Here is a 13,207-nt window from a genome sequence, read left to right as displayed (position 1 = left end):
CACTTCGTCATTATGTAATAGCCTACGTGATAATAAAAAGCACTGGATGAGGGAAACTACTTTTGGAGTTGTCCTCGTTCATTTTGTCTTTGGTCAAATTTCTCTTCTTTTATTAAGGCTCACATCACGCCCAGCTTTCAACTTGTGCTTTAAAATTGTTTTATTTCGTTTTTTTCTCCTACAAATCTTATAACAAGGAATAGCCTAACTAATCTGCTACTTCTTTTAGCTAAATTTATTATTCATAAATGTCAATTTGTGAGAAATAAGCCTTTTATTTTAATTTTATGATCAGAAGTTCAACAATAGCCTACCTATATGTCATGTTTAAAAAATAAGAATGTAAATGTCTCTATTTGTAAACATTTTCATATTTTTATTTAACCTTTAAGTTTGTTACGATTAAAGTGATAGTTCAGTTTGAAATTATTTTTTGGTATGTTTTAGCTCACCTCGAGGGCAGGGGTTAAAAAATGTTAACGTTTCCAAATTTTAGCTATGACAAAGTAGCTAATACTCATTTTTTATACATGAAATATGAACGTATGAAAAGGAAAGATTTTTAAATTTGAAATCTTACTTTGAGAAGCCACATCGGATTACTATTTTTAAACTTAAAATTTAATTTTGATCTATCAGGTGAATTACTGTTTAATTTCAGGAGGTTTAATGATATTATAGGAATAAGATAACATATTTAGAGACGAGAAGGCTTCTTAAAAATGTAACTCATATGCTTTAAATACCACCGTGCATGATGATGGGACGCAGAAAAACTGTACACTAAAAGTTGCAGCCTTAACATTTTAAGTATCAACTTGGATGTTTAAGTCATTTCAACTTAAATTACAAAAAAATGTTGAATCTTGTATGACAAAATAAGTTGAAAATAACTGAGTTAAAGCAATATAAAAACATGTTGTAAAAACTTATTGAACATTTTTTTCACAGTGTACATGACAAATGAAGAAAGATAGCGAGTAATACAAAAGCAACCAAACTTGAATGTGGTGTCTAAAGAAAACAAATCAACTTATAACTGTAATGTGGTGCAGATAACATAATAATTTGAGTTTCTATTCATAAAACCAATCTCCTTTATTGCATTAACTCATTTTTTTTATTTCAATGAACTAATCTAATCTGAGCTAATCTGTTTTTGTTTTGTTTTTTGTTTGCAGTGTAGACTTGATTCAGTGTAGCCTATAATGATACAATCATATGCTTTTGTTTTAACCATTTTGTTTTAAATGTTATTTATATTTGGAACTTATAGACCTATATATAAAGTCAATTTGTTGTCATGTGACTTTAAAAATAAGTAACATATTTCAACTTTTTTTTTTTTTGAAAAGGCACATTTAGTTTTATCAATTTGTTTTTGTTTTAACATTTTGTTTCTCTTCACATTAATTAATTATTTTTTGTTATTGTGAATTTTTTTATGACAATATGCTTGCCCATATTTTAACATTTAAATGAGCATACATAAATTATCAATAAATTGTTGTTGTATTAATAATTTATAGTTAATATTATGGAGGTGCCTACTGGTCATACACATAATGTCACTATTTAAAAAGAAAGGATGGTAAATTTGCCCGTTTGCTAGCCCTAAAACTTCGAGGAGAAGGTTGACAATGGCGCCACCTTATGCAAAAACTGATCATTACAGTTGAGGTAAAAGCGCAACTAAATACCGTAGGCAGGCTATAAACACTGCAAGCGACTCGACAACCTAGAATCGTTCCATTATAATTAACGAATCTGCGACGCGGTGAAATGAGGCGGCGTTGATTACAGGTTTGTCGCGTCGCGTCAGATGGGCTTTAAGCTTCGGGGCGTCGCCTTGACTCGACCCGGACCAATCGGGATTCTGCTCAATACTTTGTAAACAACACAGTCGCACGTTGTGTGAAAACTTTACTACGAGAGGATGTCGCATGCCGAAGACTGCCAGAAAAACCACTTGATTCGGTAAGGGGCATGTTTAAGATTTCTACAGGTTGTGTGAGTTTAACTGTTTTATCGCTTCGATTGTTACGAGCACTTTTTCATCTCTGAAAGAACGAGCGCAAGTAAGATGTTGGCAGACATCCGGGACGTTTGTCGGTGGAAAAATAGTGATTTTTGGTGTATTTCTTTAGCAAAATCTGTTTGTTGAGACACAAAGAGTAGCTTTATGGGTAACTGGGAATATTGTTAGTCTTGCGTTTCTTTCGTAAAAGAATGAAGCGTAATGAGATCCTTATCTCAGTGATAAATTCTTGCGCAATTGAGCCCTATAGGGAACATCGGTGGGCGGCTTACTTTTCAGTGTTTTGTTTATATATCGTGAAGTTCAGGGGTCAAGGTGTTTGTCCATATTTTCATGACTCGTATAAGTGTATGTATTTAGGCAATCGTTTGGGAGAGGCTGACTAAAAATGTGAAAATATATTCTTATAGCTAGTTGTATGCAAATTGACGCACTTTGTAATTTTTTATACGGATCGGTGACGTGACGCTTGTTTTGTACAGTTCTTCAAAATGCTTTGGTTAAAAATGTAATTCATACAAGAATGTTTTTGAATGCACTGCTTATTAACACAGTCATTTTAATCCATATGTGACGTGTTAATTAAAAGTTTTTTTCAAAGGTTGGACTTCAAAAATGTCCAGGTGGTGTAACTCCACAGATGATGAATAATAATAAAATTAATTCTTCTATTAATAAGTTAACAGTGGAGCAATTTTGTCTTAAATATTTATATTAGGAAAACTTTGTAAATTCAAGTTCACTTCTAGTTCTAGTCCACTTTGTTGTCATCTGACTTTTTTTTAATATAACACATATTAACCAATTTATGAAAATGTACATTTTGTTAATATCATCAAGGTAATTTATTACATTAATTAATTGTATATATATTTTTAAATCAGTAAAGCAATTTTGTTTTAAATATTTATATCTGCAAAACTTTGTAAAGTCAGTGTGGTATAATGCATATAATACAAGAACCATATTTTTTTGGTAGTATTTTAAAGTATATTCTTTTATACATTTCGACTTTTTATAAAAATTAATTTTCTATGATATTTTTCTAAGGTCAAGAAATTTGGTTACTCTTGAAATCAATTTTCTAAAAACAGTTAAAATGTTTTTTTTTTTTTAAAGTTGTTTGACTTTTTTGAAACAATATTTTTGACATAAAAATTGAAGTTGTTTACATCCATGAAAAGTACAAATAAAAAAAGATATAAATATATACACATTATGGTCACACCACACACTTGTCATTAAATTAAGCCATTAAAAATATATATATTTGTAGGAAATATGAACATTTTAGGTTTCAGAATCCTTGTTGATGGAAGTATGGCATTCAATAACACAGTGTTTTTACAGTGTTTGTTTGCTTTTAGTGATGCATGCAGTGTTTCCTTTGAGAAATCTGCCCAGCAGATGCTTTTCAGAATGCAAAACCCTAAAAACAAAACAGAAAATGCCTCATCAGTTTCAGTTTTTGAGTAATGGCAGAAGGCTATGGGCAGGGCAAGGCAAGGCAGGTGCTCGTATAAGACATTTAACATGAACACAGGATGTGGTAACAGCCTTCATCTCAGAGCCTCGGCACTGTACGCGCAGCGTTCATCCAGAGTGCTCTCTCCTGAGGAAGAGGAAGAGCAGGAGGGGGAGAAGAAGGGGTGTGGAGGATTGGGGGGTTGGCTCGATCGGGAACACAGTGTCTTCTCTGACTCCTGAAACAGAGGCACTCAGATCTTTGTCATTCAGAGAGCAGGTTGAACATTCAGCAGTGTATTTGTCAGGACTGATTGATTGAATGATTGATTGGAAATCTTGCATATCTCAATAATCCTTTGCATTAAAAGTGTTTAAAGCACTCTTCTTAGTTTAAAATCAAAATGGCGGATCTCTTCGTGCGGCTGTTATGGTTGATTTGTCTCCTCCGCATTCTGTCACCTGCTGTGGTTTTAAAGAGACTTGGCTTCCGAGAAATGACATTGTTGACTTTCAAGATCAGTGTTTCAGTCAGGAAGAATGTAGAATGACTAAAAAATTAATTATTAAAACACATCTGATATATTATTATATATATGACTAGATTTGTGCCTAAATCTAATTTAGTTGCTTTGCGAAATATTGACAATATCACTTCAAGTCACTGTGATTTCACTCACACAAAGTGCGTGCTTTGTTCTGTTTGTTGTGCTTCTGAAGCGGAAATGACGGTAGTTGTCTTCTGAGCAGCTGTTTGTGGGACTGATAGCATGACAGTGAAAGGCTCATCTGGGTCACCTCAACGTCATGCTTTCCTGGCATCGATGCGAATGGAAACAAAGAAAGCGGAATTTGTGAGACATAAACAAGAATGTTATTGTCATATAGGCCATCTATACGGTCTATATCTATACTAGCTATTTCAATACTATTTTCTTTCCTATTGTAATTGTTATTGTTGTTACACAATTACTATAGTTGAGAATGGCTTCTTTTTAAGGGAACATATTATAGGTGAAAATAAATACTAGCCTATGTAAGATACACCAGTTACAGTTTATTTTTACAGAGCTTTTCACAAAAAGAAAGCAGTTTACACAAACAATAGTGTATTTTTTACAGCATGCCAAAAGTGCATTTGCAGGCCAAAAGTGACAATAGTGAGTTAAGATGGTCAGATAATGAACCATGAATTACTTTTATATTAGTAGGAAAAATATAATAATTTAGTAATTTCTCTTGGGAAGTGGTTTGGCAATAAACTCTCTAACTTCTGTATGACATTCATTATGGTACATTGTTTACATTATATACAGGAAAACCATAGCTTAAATTACATGGGATTATTTTTTTACCTTATCCCTTTTGTAAAGACCCTCAAACTGGTTTGACTCAGTTTATGCTGTAAAAAATGACAGACAATTATGAAATCATGTTTACCTTGCACAAAACAGCGTGTTAAATCTCAACAAAGAACATGACAACTTTACTTAACACAAAGGAATAAGGAAACATGATACATTTCTTTGAAAATGCTGCCATCTAGTGGATGGAAGATTAAGGTCAGCGACAGTTTGGTAACATTAAGGTACTGTAAAAAAGAAATATACGTTGAACATAAAAAAAGCGTTTTTGTAAATGCCATATTGGTCCTAAACATGTAATGTGGCTCACTGGAACCTTCTGGAACCAGCTGTGCTCAATTTTCTTGTTCTTATTTTTCTAAATGTTTAAATATTATAAAATAGTTAAAATGTATTGCTAATATGATTTATATTATTTATATTTGAATAAGAATAATATTTATATTGTAGTATATATATTGTATATGAATAATATAAATAATGGATACATCAACAGTATTATTTTACTACTGAATGTATTCAATATTTACCTTTATTTTTATTTTCAGTTTTCATTTGTTTAAGTTTTAAGGATTTTATTATGCTTTCGTTTTTGTTTCATTTGTATTATTGTTTCTATTTATTTTTAGCTTATTTTTATTTCCGTTTTTGGTTTAGTAATTTTAGCAAGTCAAATTTAAAGTATTTATTTCAGTTAATTGCCGGTCAACATTTATCGATCTCTATGAATTATGAATGTATTAATTAATTTAATTTAATCACCGATAACAACACTGTAAAACAATACATGGGTATAAATCTTTTAAATAATAGATTTATACCCACATTATTTATATTTTACTTTTATTTTCGTTGTAACAATGACAGTCACGTTTTAAATCTGTATTGAAATCACTCATCTATCTAATGACGTCATTCTATATAGATCAGTGGTTGATATATGAGGATAATAAACTTGAGTGGCCTATCAGTAGGTGTTCCAGTAGGTGGCAGCAAACACCTACTTGTGGATGATGGTTACCTACTTATAACTACTGATGGTTCATGCTTCTCAAAAAAGGATTTCCCCTAATATTGTGAACTTTACTTGATATCCTCTTCCGTTGGCAGAATGTATAAGGCACTGTCATATTCACCGCTAGTGGATTCTAGCTTTTTATATGCCACGAAGCAGCCAGGATATTAGGCTACCTACTGAGTAACCTGAGCCGTTTGTGGTCCACGACTGAAAATAATGAATAAAGAGTCATTATTGACACATAGCATCCAAAGTTCATTGATATACTGTACGCACGCACATTGGGAAAGAGCTAGCGTGACTCGACGTTTGAAATCAGACCCTGCGTCTCGCACGCAAAATCTGGCCGAAGTGTGGGACTGATGCAGCCGAGAAAGGCATGTGCGAGATAGAGAGAGGTTTGTGTCTGAAAATGAGGAGCTATGGATGTAAATGTGGGTACAGTGAAAGGACTGTATGTAAAAACGGGTGGTCAGCAGGAAAACTGAAACTCCGCTGTAGACCTTCTCAGCTTCCTGTTTAACCACTGGCCTACGCTTAATTATCTCGGGATCAACAGCTTAATCAGGCCCGGCCAAATGTAGACTCTTAATTAGAACAAATAAATGAACCAGAGTCGCGGTGATCATACAGGAGTGCCTGTCGACAGGACTCATATTGTAGGCCTAATTGATTTCTTTGGGAGATCACTCCGTCTTTCTTACTCCCCATGGATTATTGTGGTGTGCTTAACTATCAAGCCTCCTTTGGTTTTAACAGTTTTAAAAAGACCATGCTGTTTTTTTTTCTACATCACATGTTTTAACCACACCCGTTATGGTCCTCATCATCTTTTATCAAAGCCTGTTTTCCTCAGGGAATGTGTGTGGTTTCAAAGGGTAGGGACACACCAAACCGACGCCTAAAGCCCGGGACACACCAAACCAACGCCAAAGAGCTAAGTTAGCACTGATGAAAGCCTCGTGTTGGGGGAAAAGATGCACTTGAACCATAGACTGTAAAAAAAGAACACACCGAGAGAACTGCCGACTGTCAGCTAGAATTCGTGTTCTGCGCCTGCCTGCGTGTAAATGAGACAACCGTCTATTTCTGCAGATATTTAAATATTCGTCATTCAGTGCAGTGCATGCTTACCCTTTTTGAATATCAATCTTGCTAAACACTTTCTTTATTCCACTCCGCTTATCTCAATATTTAAATTTGCCAAGGGACACTAGCTAGCTGCACTGATGAAAGCCGACTGTTTTGTCGCATTGCGTCGCCTGCAAACAAGAGGCGCGTACTAACAGTTTTGAATATCAGTCTAGCTGATCACTTTTTTTCTTTTTTAAAATAAAAAGTAAAATAACCGCCCAGGAACACCCAGGTAAGATGACGTAAAGTTGGAACAGCCTCTGTGCCGTTTTGACTTCTTTGCTTGCTGTTTTGTTATTATTCAGAGTTCTCTGTCTCACTGAAAAACGCTGACGCCGTCCGACTAGATCCAACTGCGTGGAACACCGAGAAAACTGATCGACGGCTTGGTGTGTCCTGGGCTTTTGGTTGAGAAATCTGTGGGACATCTCTTGGGCCTTTAAATATAGCTCGATAAGCTGATCTAATCAGATTTTTCATCTCTTCAGGAACATCTAGACACCTATGGCTGACGTTTTCTGAGATGCCGGACTCGGAGGACTCAAAGTACTTTTGAAACGCCAGTTCAGAATGCTCACAACCTGGAAAATCCTCACGCAGATTTGCCAAGAGGACTGGTTTATGTCAATAGATCTGAAGGTCGCGTATTTCCAAATACAAATAGCGTCACGTCACAGCTAATTCTGGAGATTCGCCTTCGAGACCTAGGCATATAAATACACAGTCTTACCGTTCGGTAGGAAGCATCTCGAGCATCTAGGTCTTAAAGTCAATTGGGCGAAAAGTTTGCTGTCTCCCAGTCAGAGAATATCTTTTCTGGGCACAGAACTGGACTTGTTGCCAGAGCGCAGACGGAACTTTCTGTGCATCATGAAATCCTTCCGCTGCGGCACTATAGTCCCGCTCAAAAGGTTTCAGAAAATGCTGGGTCTCATGGCCTCAGCATCATCAGTTATGGCTAAAAGCGCGAGTACCACCTCGGGCAGGGGCCTCCGGTCTGTTTCGCCTCAAGGTCAATCAGAAATGCGTCATAGCTCTGAAACCTAGTAGCTCTAAAGGTCGTAAACCTAGTGACTTTACAAAACCTGCGACTGGCCAGTCACTGGGGAAGAACAATCTGGTCATCCTGTTCCTGAAGGGAGCCAAGAGGCTGAATCCTCCCAGACCCCCTTCAGTTCCCATGTGAGACCTTGCCATGGTTTATTTCGTCTCAGGTGCTGCGGGTATCACTCCGCCCAAGTAGCAGTGCTTTGCCTTTTGAGAATATAATTCCCAATATAGTTAAAAGATGGCTGTCTCATATGACCTAGTTATTTGTACACTCTGTGACTATACAAATCACAACATGTAAATAGGAAAAGGTTTGCCTTATTTTGTCAATTATTTGGGAATAGTGTGCTGCTGCAACCATTTATATCCAATCTTTGTGCTAAGCTAGGCTAGCGGTGAGTGCGTCAGACTATCTAAGGTTATCTAACTTATCTAACTCTGGGGGATATGGTGAATAAGCCAAAGTCCCAAAAAGTCGGAGTGTTCCTTTAAAATATTCAAGTGTGTAACCAAATTTGAAGTGGCACGTTTGGATGCCCATGGCGTTTTTGGTTCCTGTTTGCAGTTAGCATTAATGTGTAGTAACATGGCTTTATGAGTGGTATTGTTTAAGTTTATGCTCCTCATTTAGATGCAGGATCAATGTCTTTATTTGTGCGTTCGTACACATAGCAGGCAGTGAGCACACTTGTGTGGGAACCTCAGGTCACGCCGACTGAGAAACAGCCGTGATGGATGTCTGACCCTCTCCCACAATCCTGCTGTTTCTAGACTGTCCCATCTCTCTCATCACCTCTTATTTCACTTTAATTCCAGCTCTCCCACAAACAAATGGTAAATCCTGACATCACTGCTTCTCCCAGTCTCCGCCACAGGACTCAAAACAGCATGTGACATTCATGGCTCTCTAAAAGGCAGCTATTGTTCTGCAATAGGCTGTGATAGTTTTTGCCTGTTTTTACTGCTAAATGAGAGTGGATTTTGGGACTGGCCTGGTGAGCAAAAAGTGCAACCGGCTAAATGATGGTACTTTCCGCCATAGCCAGTTGTGTAAATGAGTGTTTTAAAATGTCTATTGCTTCAATAAAGCTAGTTCAATTAAGATGAGAAACGTATTAACACTCAATAAGTTGTGTAAACAGCTCTGGCAAGGGTGCTCAATAGATCCCTATGTGAGGGGGACCGCAAGCGACTGTTTAGTCAAAACTGAACCGCTGGTTTTGAAAATCTCCATCTGTGGTTTTTTGTTTTAGGGGTCGCTGCCAGCTTGTTCGTCACCATCACTGTAGCTTAATTTCTGAAGGACAGGCCTGTTACGGCGATGTCGTCGGTCAGCTTTACTTCAGCTATGTAAAGTAATGACCTCACGATATGAAATGAATAAGCACAAATGCTGCGATTCATCAACCAGGTAGAGCAAATAGAAGTTTTTTTTTTCAAGTGTTACCCAGACAATTCTGGATAGATTACTTACAAATTTTAACCCATTACTGAATACAAATTACATTATGAAAATTGTAGTTAGTAACATAATCTGTTACATTACACATTTTATGTAACTACTTTTAGATTTCTTTTGACCTAATTTGTTTATAACAATAGTTGCGTGACTAGTGGCCAGCCTGTTTGCACAATTCCACATAACTGGAAAACTTTCTGAACATATAAGCTATAGACTTCTTTTAGAAACGAACATTTAAAAGATAAAAATGAAGAATTCGGACTTTGCTGACATTTTGTGATTAATTAAGTAACTGTGTAATTAATCAAAAACTAATTGTAGTCTAATTACAAGTATTTTAAAATGTAATACACATTTTTCTTTAATTTTCTTAGAATCTGATTACGTAATCTAGATTACATGTAATCAGTTACTACTCAGCAATGTACAGGCCAATCAGATGCATCATTCTGTATGATGTAATCACGCAGTTTTGGGTACTTACTTGGATACTCCTCCTTAGCTTGTTAAAGAAAGTCACGGTGTACTGCAAGACCCGCAGGTACCCGTAAAGGTCCCAAATCCCCTCCCCGGCACAGCGAACCCTTACAGGGGGAACAACCACAGCCTTTGTTGGCCGCCTCATGGATCTCACACACAGTTAATATAGACTTTTCCCACTGCCTCTGCCAAGAGTCTAAAGTCATTTAATGAAGTGGCGCTGAGTTTGGAAGGAACCAGTGTGCTGCTCGGCGCTGACAGAATGGAAAAAGCGGGCGCTGTGCGCGCAAAGCGGGGCCCTGATAGCTAGTCACCTCCGTGGTGCCGAATACAAGAACACCATTGAGACCATGCAGGGATCCAGTCTTAACCTCGACACCCCTTTCTGCCGCCATCAGAGCGATACGCATGCACAGTTGCACGCTAGTCGGAGCAGGATTGCAGAGCAGGGGTGGGTGCCTTCTTTGTTGTGGTGGTAATGGATCTGTTTGGAATAGTACTTGGGAGGGCTGCCTGAAATGAATTACTGGTGAAGCACTTACTGGGGTTTATTATATAACATTTCATAGATCTCTCTGTCTTCTTTTGGATCGATATCTGGGTCCATGACGTATTGTGCCCATGATAAAGAGAAGGAAAAGCCTTTTAAAATCTAGTAAAAGATGTGCCTTATAAGATGTATTTATATTCATGCTTCATATATGGTTTTTGAAAACTTTTTCAAGAAAAGTTAATGACCCATTAAGTAAAAAACAATGCATATTTTCATTACACCTTGAATACATGTGAGCATACACGTCGAGAATAATTATTTTTGTTTATTAATTTATTATCATTTATACATTTATTGTTACATTTTAATATGTTCCACCACTTGACATTTTAAAGATCAAATGATCTAATATTTTACAAGTCTTAAGAGAGAGTCATGCGGTCTGAAGGGGTCCTCTATGCTATAATTTTCTTTTCTACACACGCACACACACAAGCATATATACAGTATATATATATATAAATTAATGTTAGTTGTACCACATGACTTCAATTTTATATACGTTTTTCAAAAGTTAATAAACCGTTAAGTTAATTATTCAGGAAAATTATAATACAAACAATAATAGAAAATTATATTAATTCTATGAATTAATTCACTTTATGCCTAATCACATATTCAAAACAAGTTTTAAATTAGAATTTTTAAAAAAATGCTAATCATACAACAGGTATACACTCAAGTTATTGTATATTTGAAATATACAGTTTTTTTCTTTTATTATTTAATTTCCTATAACTCTTGACTGAGTCTTTAGCATGTATCTGGTCTCCTCTAGCTGCCCCGCTCCCATTCAGATATCAAACAGTATGTTCACAGATTGCTTCCTCTTGCGCTTTCCCATCACGCAGCTGTTTGGTTGCGAGCCCCCCTCCTGCCACCACCAGAACCCTTCAAGTGTCATCTTCCTCCAGTTTGATTCACAGTCCTCGTCCGTCTCTCTCTCTCTCTCTCACAGACCCACACTGCTTACTGTTCTCCCCAAACCATTGAGGGACTGTCATCACACCGACTCAGTGTGTGTCTTTCAGAGAGCGCCTTGTTTTCATGGAGTCCATAAGCCTTCCCATAAATCCTCACACAATGTGGTTTTGTCTGGGCTTCGGATTTTGAGAGCAGGGCCGGGGTGCCTTCGCTGCATCTGCAGGGCTTCTGTCGCCCTGGCTCCACGTGTCTATGTGCCTCTAATGAGGCCTGCTGCCCAACACACACAGAAACAGAGTCATTCACCCTGCCTGCGTTCAGCTGTGTGCCGTTATGCCAAGCGCCTTTTTATGTGTACAATTGTGTACAACTTTTCCAGCATGCCGCTGTGCTGCCCTACTTCCTTCTTGAGGCTCAAATGAACTCGTTGTATTTAATCTTGATCCTATAGCTTGAATGGATGTCAAGTCCCATGAATACTCTTGCATATGTTGATTCGGACAAATGCATAAGCTCCAAACTCCAGTTATCAATGATCCGTCTTAGAACTTGGCCTTTCTAGTAAGAAAGTAATTTACCAGAGTTCATTTAACTAGCAATAGTCTCAAACAACTTCACTAATAGGATTACGTCGGTTGACCAGCATTTGTTTTGTAGTAAACAGCATAGCTGTACTTGACTATTTCCAAACTAGCCATTGCCAGTGTTAATCTTACTGTTCAAAATTAAATCATTGGTGGGTTGCCTTGTCATCTAATTGGGAGCATCTTAAAGGGATAGTCCACTTTTTTTGGAAATAGGCTCATTTTACCACTCCCCCAGAATTAAACAGTACCGTTGTCGAATTTATTCAACCGATTTTTGATATTTAGAAGAATATCAGTAACCAGACAGTTTCTGGTCTCATTGACTTCCATAGTATATATTTTTTTCCTACTATGGAAGTCAATGAGACCAGAAACTGTCTGGTTACTGATATATTCTTCTAAATATCAGAAAATCGGCTGAATGGATTCAAAAATGGTAAAACTCAGCTGTTTAACTCTGGGGCAGTGGTAAAATGAGCCTATTTTCAAAAAAAGTGGAGTATCGGACTCAACTAGTCGGACTCAATTAACGTGTACTGAAATTTGTCACGCACACTGTATGCATGCCCAATTGTACACATAAAAAATGTAAAAGTAAAGTATACTTTGGGTTTTAAAGTTCACCCCTCAAAGTTTGTCACCATTCACTCACCCTCATTTTATTCCAAACCAACTAACTTTCTTCTGTGGATCATACAAGTAGAAGAATGCTTCAGCTGTTTTTGTCTATACAATGTCAAGTCAATATACTTTATAACAATAAAAAAAAAACAAAAAAAAAAACAGAAATTACATTTTGCGGGAGAACTATTAAAGTTAAAGACTTTTTAAATTTGTCGGATCGCTGTTCTTTTCACTCGTAACTGTCTGTCATCGCTAATGTCAGTTCCAGTCAAAAACGCATTTCACACTGCTGGACTTGGGTTGTAGACAGCTCTAGATATGTAACCTGCAAAATATACATACTGTATATGCTTCTCTCAGATCTGGTCTTTGAAAAGTCAAACAAACATGTGAACGAATTCCTATTTCAGCCATTTTTTTCTGTATTTTCCCCTAACTGTCTGCGAGTTGAAAATCAGGATTAATAACGTGCAGCGTATGGGAAACATAAGACGAGGAAAGGAAGAATA

General features: G+C 36.7%; 1 protein-coding gene across 1 annotated transcript in view; it reads left to right on the top strand.

Moving 5' to 3' along the window:
* The first annotated feature begins 1,720 nt into the window (after positions 1-1,720).
* The window catches only part of ccnd2a (cyclin D2, a), a 142,792-nt gene continuing 131,305 nt past the window's right edge, over positions 1,721-13,207 (top strand). The window contains exon 1 of the mRNA XM_039646912.2: positions 1,721-1,977. The gene's annotated coding sequence lies outside the window, so the exon portion shown is untranslated. The remainder of the gene's footprint in view (positions 1,978-13,207) is intronic.

This window comes from Pimephales promelas, chromosome 25 (genome assembly GCF_988280905.1).
Source record: "Pimephales promelas chromosome 25, fPimPro1.hap1.1, whole genome shotgun sequence".
Lineage (NCBI taxonomy): Eukaryota > Metazoa > Chordata > Actinopteri > Cypriniformes > Leuciscidae > Pimephales > Pimephales promelas.
This window is presented reverse-complemented; position numbering and strand designations above follow the sequence as displayed.